We start from the raw sequence: 6,698 nt of genomic DNA, 5'->3' as shown, positions 1-6,698 counted from the left end.
TCTAATTGGATTTCCTTTGTAAGTGATTTTTGGCTTTTCTCCAATGCTTTTAAGATTTTATTCTTGTGTTGGACTTCTTAAATTTTGACCTTGATGTGTCGTGGGGAAATCCATTCCTGATCATGCCTTTTTGGGCTTCTATTTCCCTCACTTTTCTGTATATTAAATTCTCTTACATTATTTGGAATACTTTCAGCTATTATTTCAGTACACATGGTTTTTTATGCTATTATTACCATCTTGTAATTTTTCACTTATTCAAATTAATATTTTATTAGTCTTATTTGTATCATCTAGGAGCTGTTGGATTCAATTTTCATGACCTGTTGTTGCTTTTAAGATGTTTCTCATTAATCGGTCATGGACAACAGCCCTGTCTTTTGGTTCTGAAACTGTCCTCACATGGGTCACTTCTGCTGCCATTACTTTTAAAAGAATTTTTAATCCCCTGAATTTCTATTTGAAGCCCTTTTATGAACCCTTAATTCTTTTCTGTGCTGATCATATATGTTTTGCATCATTTTACTTAGCTTGTCTGTCTTTTATTACTGTTTTCTTTAGACTTGCTGATGATTTTGTTTAATTGGGACAATATCTTGTTACTTCTATCTTTTGTGATCTTACCAATTGCCTTATTGGGCTGTTTTGTTATCTCTCATGATATCATTTCAAATAATTTGGGTATGAGACTACTGATGTCCTCCTTTTAATGCCCCATGGATCAAATTTGGGAATATTGAGAATTTTAGGAGGCACTTGTTGACTTGTTTTTACATGTTTCTATTTTTGTTAGTTTGTTTATTTTGTGTTAAGGCTTGTGAGATTACTACAGTGGAAAGATTTTTTGCTCTAGTATGGAGACTTCATTTATTAATGTCCACTTTTGAGTGGTGTCCCCTGAATATGGCTAATTACTGGCATTTGCTTCTGTTACAGGATTCAACCACCTCCATTTACATGAGATGGGAAGTTGGAGTATTTTGGCCCAGTATCCAGTTCTCCCAGAAATAGGGCAGAGTATTCTTAAGGACCCTTTAGCAAACTGCATATTGGCACCACAAGAAAATCAATTAATAGCAGCAGCTATGACACTTTGGCTATGATATTAAAATGAGCATCAGTTATAGCATTAAATACAAACTGAATATTGTAAAATCTAAGGACTAATAAAGTACCAGACTTATCCATAGGAAAGAGACATTTAATTACAGTATGAACACTAAAACAATAAACCAAATAACCAAATAGCCAAATAATGTCCTACTACTGTTCTACAGTAAATTTCTACTAAGTGGAACAACTTTATCTCTACTAACAATAGCACAGTATTATTCAACAGCAGTATTGTAAAGTTAACTATCTAGAGATTCATAAAGCTTGGTGATTATGCTAGTAAAAGCATAACTTGAAAAATTAATTGATAGGATATGAGAAAAAGGAAAGAAAGTATGATGGGTGGTCCTATTAAGTGTGAAAGAAAATAGTGATAGAGAACAATTGCTGGAAAAAACAACAGGAAAAAAGAAGAAAAATGATAAACAGCAAAAAAAAGAGAAAAAAGAGAAAAGAAGTTGGAAGAGAAAAAGAAAATAGGCAAATAATAAATGAGAAGAAGAGGAATAAAGTGGCAAAAAACCCAAACCCTGAAAAAAGGAAAAATAAAGTATTACAAAATAGGAAAGCAAAAAAGAATTGAATAGAAGAAAACATTACTGTGTCATTGAATGAGTGGTTTCATGCCACTATCTGCAGTTTTGAGATCCAGCCAGACATGATTTTCTATACCTAGCTTTAGGGCCTGTGAGTTTTTGAGGTTCTTCTCTCGCACTTAAGGTCTGTCTGTTTGTTCCTCCCCAGACTGTGGTTACAATTCATGCCAGTGTGTGTCCTTGCTCCTGTTGGTAGATGGGGAACATGATCATCCCTCTTTTCCCTGCTGGTTGCAGACCACAAGGTGGGGGTTCAGCTGGGCTATTGGACTTAATATCCACAGCGATGGGTTCTAGTTTTCCCTTCTCATCTGGATGTTGTCTTCAGCCAGCCTCTGGTCCATTGATTAGTATTTGCCTGTGCTACCTCACAGTGTGATCCTTTTTGGGTTGGTTCACTGCTATTCCATCTTGGGAAGGATCTCTCATGTGGAGGAGGTGCTGTTCCTTCTGCAAAGGTCTGCTTTTTCATGCCGGGGGAGGGGTGAGGTGCTGCTTTGGGTCAGTTCTGTTATCAACATGGTCATACTAATTGCATAAACTCTTCACAAAACAAAACAAAAAACTACATGCTGAATAGTTATAGCTTCTTCACATCTAGAAAATGCAAACTACCCACTTGGGACACAAAGTACATGGGCTTATTGGGATAGGAGCACAGGAAGTGATTACAAGTGGCCACAAGGAAAATTTCAAATTCTATATGTATGTGTTCATTATTACAATTGGGGTGGTGGTTTCCAGCTTTAAAACAACTATCTGCCATTCAGTCACCAGTGACATGCTGTCTTGCTTCACTCTACTATGTTTTCCTGAATATAAGACCTAACCAGGAAAAAAATGACAAACCCAATCAGCCTATCTTTACTTTACCTGCCTTCACAGAGTAGCCATCCAGCAAGAGAACAACGAAGTATAATCTTCATGACACTGGCCATCACCATGGTAGCAATCAGCTAGAGTTAATTTCAATTAGGTCCTTCTAGTTAGGTCTCATTTTGGGGGAAAGACAGTATTATTCTACTGAATACAACACTTCAGTATTAAGTTCATTAACTAAGAATGAATAATTAACCATTTGTTTGTGCCTGAAAGCTACAACCTGCTATGGGTCTACCACCACCACCCCAGAAGTTACACTTTGAAACAAACATTCATATCTGTTAAGGAAAATTATTGTGGAAATTTCTAGAAAGTCTCAGCACTACCTAATTAAATGAAAATGATGATATGATCAATCCAGGAAAGAATCGCATCCTAAACTCTCACAGCTTTCTAAGTGTAAATCCTCAGCACTGCATCTTCAGAGAAAAAGTCCCCTTTATATGAAAAAAACCCCTCAGCACTGTGCCCACCACATGCAAAGTGTCAGTGCACACATATTGCTTTAAAAGTGAAGATGTCACCAATGCCTAATATCATCAAAAGTTTTCCCAATTTTGTTGTTTCTAAATAACACACTGAATCAGGCAAGATGGTGTGTGACTGTAATCCCAGCACTCTGCACAGCTAAGGCAAGAAGATCACAAGGTAAAGCCCAACCTGACTAATTTTGTGATTTAGGGAGACACTTTGTTCATATCTGAAAAAAAAAAATCTGAGGATATAACTGTAGTTCAATGTGGAGATGCAGCGTACAAGCCCCAATAATGGAAAAGTAAAAAAACTAATAGATAATATATAAATAATAAGGTTCTAGATGCTTAGATAAAAATAGTAAAATAATTAAGTAGTCACTGATTATTTAGTATGATGAAAAAGATGGGCCATCAGATTTTCTTATGAGGGTCGCCTCTGGTTATGGAACCCCAAGACATGACATCACTTCCTTGGCAACATGTCCAAACAGAACTTGGAACCCTTGTTAACAGACATCAGTCTCCTGAGCTCACTTGGCCAGAGACAGTGAGCAGTGAATATGCTGAGCTGCTTCCCCACTATGTGAGGTCATGGTCTCAGGACATTAGCCAGGGAAATTATCTGCGAAAGAGTCAAAAGACAGTTGGCTCCATCCAGATGCCACAGACCACAAATCAGGAGCCACCTAACCATCATGGACTCCCCAAGGAAGCTCTCCCCAGGACTGACCACCAGTGACATAGAGAAACTATGGTACTCATGTGATGTCTCCCTAAGCTCACATACCAATGGCATCGAAACTCGAAAGATCCCAGGACAAGTCTTGCCAGGCCAAGAGACACTCAGTAGCTCTGGGCAGGTCTCTCCAGAGCCAACCCTCCCAAAAGTTAGAAACAAAGGAGTCCAGGGGAGAAATTGAAGTCATACCCACCAGGTCCTGAGAAACACCAAGAAGTCTAGTGCACATCCACCCTGGTCCAGCCACTACTGGAAAGCACCTGGCAGCTATGCTGAAATCCAGCCAGTGGGGTCAGTACAGGCAGTCAGGCTGCACTCACTCATTAAGCCCTTGGTGCCAGTTTTCCTGGGAAGTGAACCCTTCTTCTATGCTCCCTTCTTCCCAAGCCCCTCCATGATCCACACCTATGCTGGACGGGCCCTGATTATGGGAAGAGATATCATGATAATCTGTTTTGAGACTTTCATCTCTTTTGAGGGCCTTTGCAATGAAATTCAAAGAATGTGGTCTTTTGACAATAAACAGCTTTTCACCATGAAATAGGTAGATGAGGAAGGAGACCTGTGTACTCTATCACCTCAGTTGGAGTTAGAATAAGCCTTTAGGCTTTCTGAGCTAAATGAGGATTCCAAACTCTTAGTTCATGGATCACTTTGTGTACCAGAACTTCCTAAAATGCATTGTCCAAATCCATCTGCTGCAGAGATGCAGGCCTCTGGAGAAAGCTTTATCATGTAAAGAAAAGAAAGCTTTATCATGCCATACTTTTCAAGACCAACATTTCTGCAGATGTGCTCATTGTGTTGTCTGCTCAGATCCTATAGGGGGACTTGGACACCAGGTATGTAAGTGTATCAATTGTAAACTCTTGGCTCATAAGAAATGCCACAAAATTGTTACAGTTGAACGTGGGCAGCGTTCTTTGCCACTAGAACCCGTGATGCCAATGGATCAACCATTTATAGTTTCAGATTCTGCACAGACAGCAATCCCATATAATCCTTCAGGTCATAAGCAAGTTGGTGAAAACAAGGAAACAGTGAACATCAGGGAAAGTAGCAAAGCTTCATCCAGTTTAGGTCTTCAGGAATTTGATTTGCTTTGGGTAATAGGGAGAGGAAGTTTTAGGAAAGTACTGTGGTTCAATTAAAAAACAACAACAAAAAAACAAAACAGTGTATCTATGGAATGAAAGGTATGAAAAAAGAGCTTGACAACATTGATCAGGTACAGACAGAGAAGCATGTTTTGGAGCAGGCATCTAATCATCCTTTTCTGGTTGGGCTGCGTTCTTGTTTTCAGACAGAAAGCAGACTGTTCCTTGTTCTAGACGATCTAAATGGGGGAGATCTACTGTTTCATATGCAGCAACAAAGAATGCTTCCTGAAGAACATGCCAGGTTTTACTGTGCAGGAATCAGCTTAGCATTCAATTATCTTCATGAGCGAGGGACACTTTATAGAAATTTGAAATTGGACAAATTATTACTAGACTCAGAAAGGCACATTAAACTCACTGATTATTGGATGTATAAGGAAGGACTACAGCCAGAAGATATGACCATCACTTTTTGTGGTACTCCCAATTATCTTGCTCCAGAAATTTTAAGAGAAGATTATGGTTTCATTGTGGACTGGTGGACTCTTAGACTACTAACGTTTGAGATGATGGTTGGAGAGTCTCCATTTCATTTTGTTAAGGGCTCTAATACCCCTGATCAAAACTCAAACAATAATCTCTTGAAAGTTATTTTGGAAACAAAAATTCACATACCAATTGTCTGAAAAAGCTACAAGTGTCCTGAAGAGTTTTCTGAACAAGACCCAAAGGAATGATCAAGTTTTGCTGGTATCTAGAAACATCCATTCTTTTGAATCCTGACTGGAATATGATGGAACAAAAGCAGGAGGTCCCTCCCTTTACACCAAATATTTCTGGAGAATTTGATTTGGACAACTTGGATTCTCAGTTTACTAAAGAACCTGTCCAGCTCAATCCAGATGATAATGACATTGTGAGGAAGACTGATGGATGTGAATTTGTAAGTTTTGAGTATATCAATGGAATCGTCTTTCCAAGTATGAAGAAAAATGCAGCTGATCCTCATTTTTCAACTATGTAATTTGCTTATGTTGCCATTTAATGGATGGAAAAAGTTCTTACAAGCCTGGATTCAATTAACCACTTCATAATTGCCTGAAAGCTAATTTTAATTTCTTTTTTGTGTATATATTCAGATATAATACTTGATTCTTGTAGTCTATAATAGGGAATATTGAATTTTTTTGTTGATGGAGTTTCTGTTTATGATTTGACTTAAATAACAAAGAGGCAACTGTTAACCAAACTTGTAAACAAATTCCATTTGTTGAGTGGAGACAGAATGTACGATATTTTTCTTGTTATTTACTATATAGGAAAATATTTTTTCTTTTAAGTATAGTGTCTTAACTATGCTTGTTTTTCTCCAAACTATATTACATGTACTTTTGGGCCCCAGTATGTAATCTTCAGGAAAATCCAAAAAATAATAATTTTGAATAAATTACAGAAAACACATGCATATATATATATATATATAGTTCTATTCCCTTAGTTAAGTTTTTTTTTATTTAGTAGGATAACATATGAAATATATAGAATTCATTTCAGGGGCAGAATTCTTAAAACTATTTGTATTAAAATTAATGATTAGCAATTTATTATTTAAAGAGTTGCCAGATATAGCATTTCTCTGATTAAATACTACAATTATGCAAAGTAACTGTAATCTAAATAAGTTACAATGGTACAATCTTAGTAAAATTAACTTTAGGTAAGCCTTCTAGTTTTAAATTTAGAAAGATTTAAAATTTGTAAGCATTTAATAAATTATATTTTAATTTTTTGA

The 6,698-nt window shown here is 37.0% G+C and overlaps 1 pseudogene; it reads left to right on the top strand.

The window, feature by feature from the left end:
• The first annotated feature begins 4,167 nt into the window (after positions 1-4,167).
• On the top strand, positions 4,168-6,191 carry LOC110349820 (protein kinase C iota type pseudogene; annotated as a pseudogene).
• Positions 6,192-6,698: the final 507 nt, after the last annotated feature.

Source organism: Heterocephalus glaber, unplaced genomic scaffold, assembly GCF_053883595.1.
Source record: "Heterocephalus glaber isolate CG9 unplaced genomic scaffold, H.glaber_assembly_v1.0 deba00001472, whole genome shotgun sequence".
NCBI classification, from domain to species: Eukaryota; Metazoa; Chordata; class Mammalia; order Rodentia; family Bathyergidae; genus Heterocephalus; species Heterocephalus glaber.
Note: the sequence above shows the minus strand (reverse complement) of the source record. Positions and strands in the feature narration are given on the sequence as shown.